Source organism: Ixodes scapularis, unplaced genomic scaffold, assembly GCF_016920785.2.
Source record: "Ixodes scapularis isolate PalLabHiFi unplaced genomic scaffold, ASM1692078v2 PGA_scaffold6__148_contigs__length_123643588, whole genome shotgun sequence".
NCBI classification, from domain to species: domain Eukaryota; kingdom Metazoa; phylum Arthropoda; class Arachnida; order Ixodida; family Ixodidae; genus Ixodes; species Ixodes scapularis.
Window position 1 is genome coordinate 62,510,234 of NW_024609881.1, and position 10,857 is coordinate 62,521,090.

Sequence of the window (10,857 nt, forward strand, 5' to 3'; positions counted from 1 at the left end):
TTCGTGTAAACGAACTGAACCGAAAGAAACACTACAAGGTTGATTGATTTGACGCCCTTAAGGCCCGGTCACACTGAGGCAACAGTCGGAGAACTCTATTCGGCAACACGACATAGACTCGTTTCCGGCGACCCTCTCACGTCGCGGCAACAAGAACAGCAGGGCAACATGTTACTCTCACCCGGAATCCGTGTTGGCCGATTTGTTGTCCGACCACCCTGTCACACTGCGCTGACTTCTGGCCCAACGCTTGGAACACTCCACCGTCTTTGATTGTTTACCTTCGTTCGTGTGTGGCGAAACGTCGCTGGAAATCCGACTCTTAAATGTGCTACAGCATTCAAAGGGCTGGAAACTTCCACGGGACCGCATCAACTAGTGACCGTGGTTAGAAAACTTGACGCGGGGACTATTTTCCACCTTTCTTTTATGAAGATGTTCTCCTTTCGCTGACAACGGTATAGCCCTATACGAGGAAGATGATATTGCCGATATATGTTAGGAATCTACGACATCGTATAAGGTGTTTCTGTTCAGTTTTTTTCTTTCGTGCAATTCAAATATCTACTGTAAAATTGAGTTAGCACCTACAGTTCCCTGAAGCGTTTTTTGAAGCGTGGTGTTGTCTGAACTGACAGTGCTTAAAAACGACGACACCGACATTATCGGCCTTCATTACAATAGGTAAAATGAATATTTTTCCACGCTGTATACTTGCTTCCGCCTGCTATGTGATCGCTTCATTCCCCAAAACGTCCTGGGAATTTTTGAATCAGTTCGGGTGTCTGGTAGCGGCTGTTTCCTAGTGCCAAGCAAGCAGGCTAAAATATCGCGTTCTTTTATTGCATTTCTAAAGTACGACGAAATCTCGCAAATGTGTGTGAACAAAATAATGAGAGCGAAAAATTAGTTCTTTATTGAGGACCTACGCGGCCTTATAAAAACTAACTCAAAATTATTTGGAATGCAGTTAACACCCAAGCACACTTCCAATCCCTTTTAGTTTACTGATTCTTCGAGAAACGAGCTGGATGCTGTTGACGTCTGTGAACGAGTTGGCAATTCCTTTAGTGAAATGTTTTCTGATTAGTGAAATGTTTTCTGACGAGACCTTTCCCTTGCTAGTTATTTTACCTTAAAGACCGACCAACGAAACCATTTTCCGCAAGGTAGGAAAATGACCCTCGCTCCCTCCTCTTTTCACCCTCTCCCAAAAATCACGTGACGGCAGAGGCTTCTTTTGAGTCGGCTTTTTCTGTAGGGATAATCCTCAAAAAGCGCGAAATGAGCAACTAGCTGCGAGCGCCACAACGACCTTGAGACGTCTAGGTGTCTTCCCTCGTTTACGCGGGCACGCTCCATCCTCGAGATTGAGGAAGCCAGCGCGACCGCACGCTTTTTCCCATGAGCTGTAGGTCCGAGGCCGCTCGGTCGGTGGAGATCGAGGGGTCGTGGTATGCTGGGTTCGTTCCAGCAGCCGTTCTCTGGCATCGCGCGGCTGCTGGAACCATTCCCGTGTCTGCACGAGGATTGGCTCGTGCAATAAAGGGTTCAGGTCGTCGATAATACATTTATTTACGAAACTTATAAATCGAGTGGCTTTCCCTAATCTCTTCATTACTGTTTGAAACATATCTCCTCTCATAGGTTGTTCATCCCATTTTGGACTCCCCTGTTGGAAAATATCGATGATGGAAAGATGATGGAAAAGGCTCATACAAGCGTAACCGTAATATGGGACATCCTATACAAGCGAAAAGGCAGCTCCAGTAGAGTGGATTACGGCGGAATGATACAGGTAGGCGGAACCATACAAGCGTGTCGTATTATGGGACATCCTATACCGGCGTAGTGGATTATGGCGGAACCAAGTAGGCGGACGGAACCATACATGGATAACGTAATATGGGACATCCTATACCAGCGAAAAGGCGATACCTGCATGTTGGAGCCATATGACTCCAACATGGTGGTTTTGCCTTTTCACTGTTGTACACGGCAATTTAGTTTTAAGCTTTACATATATGTTTAGAAAGGTTGTGAAAGCTAAATTAATGCGATTTGTGCAGGCGAGTTATATGGCCAGGCGTACGTAGTATAGGGACCTAGTCGTAACGATCAGTCAGATAATTAAATACAATTTGTTAATTAACTTTTTAATTAGTGAAAATGAAACTATGGTTTCTATTGGAAACTTTCTGAGTCACTGAAAACCACAAAATCAACTCTTTTTAGAACGATATAATGCAGGGGTAGCATTTTACGCGTTCTGTAAAAATGCTTTATTTGGACGAGTTTCTAGGTTTCAGTTTCTTATCAGAGCTCATCTTTGCACCCACAGTCCTGTTCCCCAGGGGCTTAGACGCGCAACACACGTGCGCCTTGCTTCCCTCCATCCTACGAGGGAGGCGAGGGGGCGGCTTCGCACTGCGGCCACCGGGCAGCAGGACCGTAGGTGCAAAGATGCGCTCTGGTAAGAAACCGAAGTCTGGAAACGCGTCCAAATTGACCATTTTTTTAGAACACCATAAAATGCTGCTCTTGTCTTATATCTTCACAAAGAAAATTGATTTAGTGTGTTTTGATGATGCTTAGAAGTCTCTAATTGGAACCATGGGTCTATTTTGACTGATTAAAAATTTCAGGAACATACTATACTTAGAGAGAGGCTGAAGCGGTTTTGTATTTGAGAAAACACTTTTAAATCTTCTTCATTTGACCTCCAGAATCTCAAATATCAAAATTATTTGCTAATTTAATTAATCGAGGCTGCATAGAGTCATTTTTAAAGCGCTTTGAAAGCACTTCCCTAGAGAGCGACGTCACAAGAGCAGCTTTCAAAATCTTTGTTCACGCATCTTCAGCGCCTATGAAAGCTATGCACGCATATGCTATTTATTAAAGGGGCAGAAAAATGCGTCACGACTGGTGCCAATGCGGGAGAATATACCTAGAAAACTTGCGACTGGACGCGCGGCCCTTAAGCGACACACACTTGGCGGCTGAAAGGTCTTCTTACGATGTCACTATTGGTAGGATGTTTTTTTTTGTGTTTTCTCACGTTTAGTTATATCTTTGTGGAAAACGAGCGGGATATTCAGATTCGCGGGATAAAACCACGCGAGAATGAACCTCCATCTAGTTTTCTGAAAGAAGTCTGGCACATCTCTGTAATAAGCCGACTGATCATTACAAATTAGCCTTTTATACTATGCCACCCTGGCCATATAACTCACGTGTACAGACTGCGTAAATGTAGCTTTTACGGCTTTTTTTTTAAATCTGTAAAATATACAAAAAAACACTCTGTAGAATGTCCCCCAATACAATATGATTGTATGGTTCCTTTCCCGCTTGCATTGTTCAAGAAAGACTTGTGGATATCCAGCGTTTCATTGGAATGCTGGATGTCAATGAGTCTCTACATCAGTGAGTGGTTTCAAACAATTATGATGTTTGCACACCAGGAGCACTAAGAGCAGAGGCAAAATGTCGTGACCTGGTAAATTTGGTTGCAGGTATTTATTTTTAGAAGAACTGCATGCAGCAAAGCTTAACTTTGCTCAAAAGAAGATAATTAAAAATTCAATACTGAACAATGGTGTCCCTTGAGCTGTCAGACCAAACTCCCACTCTTGTCACTCAGGAGTTCCTAACTTATGCGTAGAGGATCAGCACAACCCAGATTTGTGCTGCAAGCGCACCTGCAATATAAAAGTTGAATAAACATGAGATGAAATATGAGACGTTTACAATTCTCTGTAATGAGAAAATACAGTACAGCTCTCGAAGAGGAAGATGGGAGGGTATGCCCCTCCTTCCCCTCCCCTCCTCCTTTTCTGCTCCCTCCCATTTAGGGGGAAACTTCCCCACTAAATTTAGCGGGTTAAGTTTCCCAATAAATTTAGCGCGGAAATTGATGTCACATGACCTCAACACAAATGCAGTTTTTCCGCTAAAAGTAGCGGGGAAAATGACGTCGCATGACCGTGTCACGTCATCCATAAAAAAATTCAGTTTCTCAGCTAGACTTAGCGGAAATATTAACGTCACATGACCACAACATTAATTCAATTTCCTGCCAAGTTTAGTTGGGCGGTTACGCCGACAGCGACGCCGCGAAACGCGGAAACGGGTGCTAAGAGCTGCGCTAAAAACTAAATGCATCAGGTGAAATAAAGTGAACATTATATATACTGTAAGAAAAAGAAGAGAATCTAAGATACCGTTCTCAGATCCTTCCTTTTGTCCGTTCTCAAATGTTTTGATATCAAGAAATGTTTATCTCTTTATTCATACCCAGAGAACCCCTCCCAGTTTCAGCATGAATGCAATAAATCAATGCAGACTAGACCTAGTAAACAATAATGCACATGAAAATGAATGTTTGCCACATAGTCATGTATCAGTCAGTGGCTCAGATCTCAAAATACATTTGTATTGAGGAACATTCTTGAATAAAACCTCTGGGCTTCGAATTCAACAGTTTGTACTTCCATAAGGAACACTGTATGGCACTGATTTTTTTTGTTTTTTGTGACACATCAGAAACAGCACAACACTGTCATCCTTGCATACCTAACAAGAATTTGTACCTTTTTTTTTAGCATGGCATGTGCTATTCTAATGCCCATACAGCCTCCTTTAACAAAATTTCCTTTGTATAGCTTTTATTGGTTCTTATTTAGCTCGCTCGACAGATTCGGTACCTTGAATTCTCACTCGGCATCAACAGTTTTATATATAAATGTAATAGCAAAAGACATGATGTATGGACTTGAGTACGGTTCAACAAGCACAGATGTTGAGAAAAGTACTGAGGAAAACTCAAATGTCAAAATAAAAATAAGCTGGAATGTGGATACAATTATGGACATGGTCATGAATACAGTTAGCAGATACAATATAAAGAATATGTGTTAGACGCACGCTCAAAGAAACCTGTTGCATCTATATTCATTCAAATTACTTTGCAGAACCCAGCGCTGCAGTCTCAGGTGGGAGTTCGCTGGATGAGTCTACTGAAAATGAGTGTAGACGGAAAAAGCAGTTTGATCTGCGATAATGAGCATTACATAAGTGACATGTCATTATTACTGTTACAGTGCCGAATGTTCCAAACTGTCAGTAGCATCATTCTGTGAATTCCCTCCGTACACTACAGGGTTTGGCTGTTTCGAATGCTTTGCGAGAAAAATGATGAACTGGAAATATCTAGAGTAGTTCTAGAAAAACTATTTCCAGAATCTTATCTCAGCATCGCAAAGAATATAAAAAGTTTCTAAAGACAAGGTTAGTGCAGGAGTTGAATAAACTAAATACTTTGTTTTTCGAAACCATCTTGCCGTAGTAAAAAAAGTTCCCCTAGGTAGAGCTAGTCATTACGGATGATTGTGCCCATTGCATACCATAAAAATGTAATTTGCGACCTACAATATTTACAAACTCAATTAACTCTGAATAAGTGGACCACTTGGAATTAAAGATTGGCCTCACCATGACTGTCTGCCAACATCTACATAATAATTTTCATGAACCTATGTATTTCAAGAAAATATTTGGTGCGAGCTGCTTAAAACACAATAGCACTTTTTAACAAGTGCTGATTGTTGGGCAAGTTGGTACGGTACGTTAGAAAACATAATTGCGCTTTGAAGACGGGGACATAGGAAGGACAGACACCACCGAGTGCTAACTTTCAACTGATTTAATTCAAGAACCTCAGCGTAAAAACACACTGCGTCACCGCACCACATCTCAACCAATCCGTGGCCCTGCCACGGACCGCAAGTACGCCAACTCCTTATCCGCCAAGTCAATTGACGCCACACTGACACAACACGTGCCAGAACTATTTATAGCATCAGCCTCCATAATCTCTCTAACAGTCATATCTTTGTGCCTAGCAAGAACAGTAGACGAAGCAAATAATGGTTTGCACTCGCAGTGATGATCTGTCGTGTCACTGCCATGACTGCGGGTGCAAACAATTATTTGCTTCGTCTACTGTTCTTGAGAAGCACAAAGATAGGACTGTTAGCGAGATTATGGAGGCTGACACTATAAATAGTTCCGGCACAAGTTGTGTCAGTATGGCGTCAATTGACTTGGCGGATAAGGAGTTGGCGTACTTGCGGTCCGTGGCAGAACGGATTGGTTGACATGTGGTGCGGTGACAAAGTCCGTTTCTACGCTGAGGTTCTTGAATTAAATCAGTTGAATGTTAGTGCTGTGTTGTGTCTGGCCTTCCTATGTCCCCGTCTTCCAAGCGCAATCATGTTTTCTACCACACTTTTTAACACTAATAGAAAGCCTGTAGTGGGCCACAACTTAAGCAGTTTTCACTTCATTATGAAGAGCAATTACACATATGTGAACCATGAATATAGGCCTGCACTGAATTTTTTTCTTAAGCTGAATGTGCTATGCTCTGTTTACTATATAAATCTTTGCAGAGCTGACAATGTGCAAGTTCCTGTTTTTTTATATTTCACATGTCCCGACTGCCGGGTGTGGTAGGGACATAAGATTGATGACACCAACGAAACACAATGATTATTTTAAGAATTTGCTTGTGTAAAGCACGAACAAGGCGATCTGCGGGAAGTTATTTCTGTGACACCGTCGAACCTACATCCGCGGGCTTTAAGCTCACATGTTAATCATGTCTGCAGACTCCTTTTTGTAATTGGAACTCCATCCAACCCAAGATTTGAATATGTTTTTTTGCATTTTAGGCTTAGTAGTGCTTTTGCTGTTCTAGTAATAGGTAAGAAAAATGCTTATTTCAAGTGGCATACCTAACACCTGGTGGCACGAGGACTCCCCTGTCGTGACGCTGATCGAAAGTCACAGGCAGGGAGATACTGCGATGCTCTTGTTGCTGGGATTATCTCCCCCATGGTCCTGGCCAGACCACAGAAAAAGATTGAGTCCAAGCGTGTGGCCACTAGGATCACCAGATCTTGAAGCACCCAAGTAGCTGAAAATAAAAACAAATCACAATCAAGTACTTGGCAGAGCTACATTAGAATGGCTAGCATATTCTTTCGTGATCAGCACATAGATCCTCTTCTTTTAGTCATAGTCACCCCCCAGGACAAGGCCACGTAGGCGTTAAAATGATGGGTACCGAATTAAGGCGAATGATCAAATGCATTCATTTAACCCTCTTTCGCCCCAACCTGAGAGACTTCTGTCAAATATTCACATTCAACTGTAAAGACTACAAATAAAACTACTACTGCAATGCAAAGCCGTATAGTCTGTTCTCAAATGTTTTGATTTTAAGAAATGTTTATATCTTTATTCATACCCAGAGAACCCCTCCCAGTTTCAGCATGAATGCAATAAATCAATGCGGACTAGACCTTGTAAACTATAATGCACATGAAAATGAATGTTCGCCACATAGTCATGTATGAGTCAGTGGCTCAGATCTCTAAATACATTTGTATTGAGGAACATTCTTGAATAAAACTTCTGGGCTTTGAATTCGACAGTTTGTACTTCCATAAGGAACACTGTATGGCACTGATTTTTTTTGTGACACATCAGAAACAGCACAGCAGTGTCATCCTTGCATACCTAACAAGAATTTGTATTTTTTTTTAGCATGGCATGTGCTATTCTAATGCTTATACAGCTTCCTTTAACAAAATTTCCTTTGTAGAGCTTTTTATTGGTTCTTATTTAACTCGCACGACAGATCCGGTACATTGAATTCTCACTCGGCATCAACAGTTTTATATATTGATGTAATAGTGAAAGACAACATGTATGGTCTTGAGTACGGCCCAACACGCACAGATGTTGAGAAAAGTACTGAAGAAAACTCAAATGTCAAAATAAAAATAAGCTGGAATGTGGATACAATTAAGGACATGGTCATGAATACAGTAGCAGATTCAATATGAAGAATACGTGTTAGACGCACGCTCAAAGAAACCTGTTGCATCTATATTCATGCAAATTACTTCGCAGAACCCAGCGCTGCAGTCTCGGGTGCGAGTTCACTGAATGAGTCCACTGAAAATGAGTGCAGACGGAAAAAGCAGTTTGATCTGCGACAATGAGCATTACATAGCATTACATAGGCAAGTGACATGTCATTGTTACTGTTACAGTGCCGAATGTTTCAAACTGCCAGTCGCATCATTCTGGAATTCCATCCGTATATTACAGGGTTTGGCTCTCTCGAATGCTTTGCGAGAAAAACTATCAACTGGAAATGTCTAGCGTAGTTCTAGAAAAACTACTTCCTGAATCCTAACTCAGCATCGTAACGAATATAAAAAGTTTCTAGAGATAAGGTTAGTGCAGGAGTTGAATAAACTAAATACTTAGTTTTGCGAAACCATCTTGCGTAGTAAACATATAAAGTTCCCCTAGGTAGAGCTAGTCATTACGGATGATTGTGCCCATTGCATACTATAAAAATTTAATTTGCGACCTACAATATTTACAGACTCAACCAACTCTGAATAAGTGGAACACTTGGCACTAAAGATTGGTCTCACCATGACTGTCTGCAAACATCCACATAATAATTTCCATAAACCTATGCATTTCAAGAAAATATTTGGAGCGAGCTCTTTAAACTGCCTTAACACTTTTTAACACTAATAGAAAGCCTGAAGTGGGCCACAACTTAAGCAGTTTTTACTTTATTATGAAGGGCAATAACAAATATGTGAAGCTTAAAACTAGGCCTGCATTGAATTGCTTTCTTAAGTAGAACGTGCTATGCTCGGGTCAATATATTATCTTTGCAGAGCTGACAATGTGCAAGTTCCCATTTTTTATATTTCACATCTCCCGACTGCTGGGTGGGGTAGGTACATAAGATTGATGACACCAACGTAACACAATGATTATTTTAAGAATTTGTTTGTGTATAGCACTAGCGAAGCCATCTGCGGGAAGTTATTTCTGTGACTCTGTCGAACCTACATCCGTGGGCTTTAAGTTCACATGTGAATCATGTCTGCAGAAGCCTTTTTGTAATTGGAACTCCATCCAACCCGAGATTTGAATGTTTTTTGCATTTTAGGCTTAGTAGTGCTTTTGCTGTTTCACTTCAAGAAGAGGTAAGAATGCTTATTTCGAGTAGCATACCTAACACTTGGTGGCATGAGGACTCCCTTGTCGTGATGCTAATCGAAAATCACAGGCAGGGAGATACTGTGATGCTCTTGTTGCTGGGATTACCTCCCCCATGGTCCTGGCCGGACCACAGAAGAAGATTGAGTCCAAGCTTGTGGCCACTGGGATCTCCAGATCTTGAGGCAACCAAGTAGCTGGAAATAAAAACAAATCACAATCAAGTACTTGGCAGAGCTACATTAGAATGGCTAGCATATTCTTTCGTGATCAGCACATAGATCCTTTTGTTTTTATACTTTGTACGTGCACCTATTAAAAAACTGCTCCTTCACAGCCACAGTCATAGACACACCCCAGGACAAGGCCACACAGGCCTTGAAATGATGGGTACCGAATTAAGGCGAATGATCAAATGCATTCATTTAACCCCCTTTCACCCCAACCTGGGAGAATTCTGTCAAATATTCACATTTAACTCTAAAGACTATAAAAAAAAACCTACTACTGCAATGCAGAGCCGTATAGTGGGAGAGTTTAGCCAGTGGGTGTGGTGACAAAGGTGCCGGAGAGGAGGAAAGGGAGGAGAGCGCCGAAGGAGGGAGAGAGAAGGCAGGAAAAAGGAGACGACTGCTATTTTGACGCAACGCTGTTGGCGCGGAGCACTGTTGAGGCTATGTGTCGTCTGCTACTGGCTTAATTGATTTTTGCCTTTATAAAAATTTGCGTTTAAACATGAAGAAACTTCTTTCTTTAGGTTTTTAAGCCACCGAGGAATAACACTATATTATTTTATTGCCAAAGCCTGCCAAATAAAAGCAATGGGCAGGTGTCTGGATAGAAAGAGTTTAGTTGGCGCACCAAGAGGCTAACCAATAAAAATGGGTACCACTCTGCGCAAAGTGCCTAAAAAGCGTGCATCTCTACTTGACACTAACAGCGGCACACACTATCTATTTTACTGACTAAAGGGTACTAGATCATTATTTTCAGCTAACTAGTCAAACTAGATATTCTTGCCGACTTGCTTTTTAGGAAAATTTTTAAATTTACAAGAACTATTAAGACAACGGCTAAAAAAAAAGCAACGGCAAAACCAACAATCGAATTCGCCTGCTCTCTAGTAGCACGACATCTATAGAAGGCAGACCTGCGGAATGAGCAACCAGTCTAAAAAAGAGTATGTCCCATGTATAATTTGTTTCCATGCTGCAAAGCAAGTGCTGGAAAGAGGTTTCACGACATTAACGAAATTTCTTGCAATCAGTTGAGAACAAGTTAGAGCAGTGAACTTGGCCTTGCCCTTGGCATAACGTTTTAGTGTTGCCCATGGAAACTCAAATAAATTTGTAAATAAAAACAAAAAAAACTAACCTTTATAAAAAAAATCTAGCTTTCGCAAAGAAAAGTTATCTTGAACAAAATATGCGGGATACGGTTGTACAGCATCCATTTTTGTGCTGAACCAATTTTGAGGCAAATCTGCGACAATGAAAAGAAAACGCCCGAGTACATTAGGGAAAGACAGAAAGGATGCATACCTACAACAAAAAAAATTTAGAACGACCACGGACAGGAACCTCTGGTGAGCCTCTCGGAGTGACTCCCTGCAATGGGCCAGCGCAGACCAGAGAACAAGATCGGTCAGAGCTTGCAGCCATAAGGTGCTTCATACCATGAAGTTCCAGAAGTAGCTGCAATTGGAAGCAAAGTGCATTTTATTTCTCTGCAGAATGGAGAGTTTAATAGCTAGTA

General features: G+C 41.5%; 1 long non-coding RNA gene across 1 annotated transcript; it reads right to left on the minus strand.

The window, feature by feature from the left end:
* Positions 1–6,845: 6,845 nt before the first annotated feature.
* On the minus strand, positions 6,846–9,173 carry LOC121838416. Its single transcript, XR_006078494.1, has 2 exons — positions 9,118–9,173; positions 6,846–6,982 (listed from the first exon to the last, which is right to left on the minus strand). It is a non-coding gene; the product is annotated as an uncharacterized LOC121838416 (long non-coding RNA).
* Positions 9,174–10,857: the final 1,684 nt, after the last annotated feature.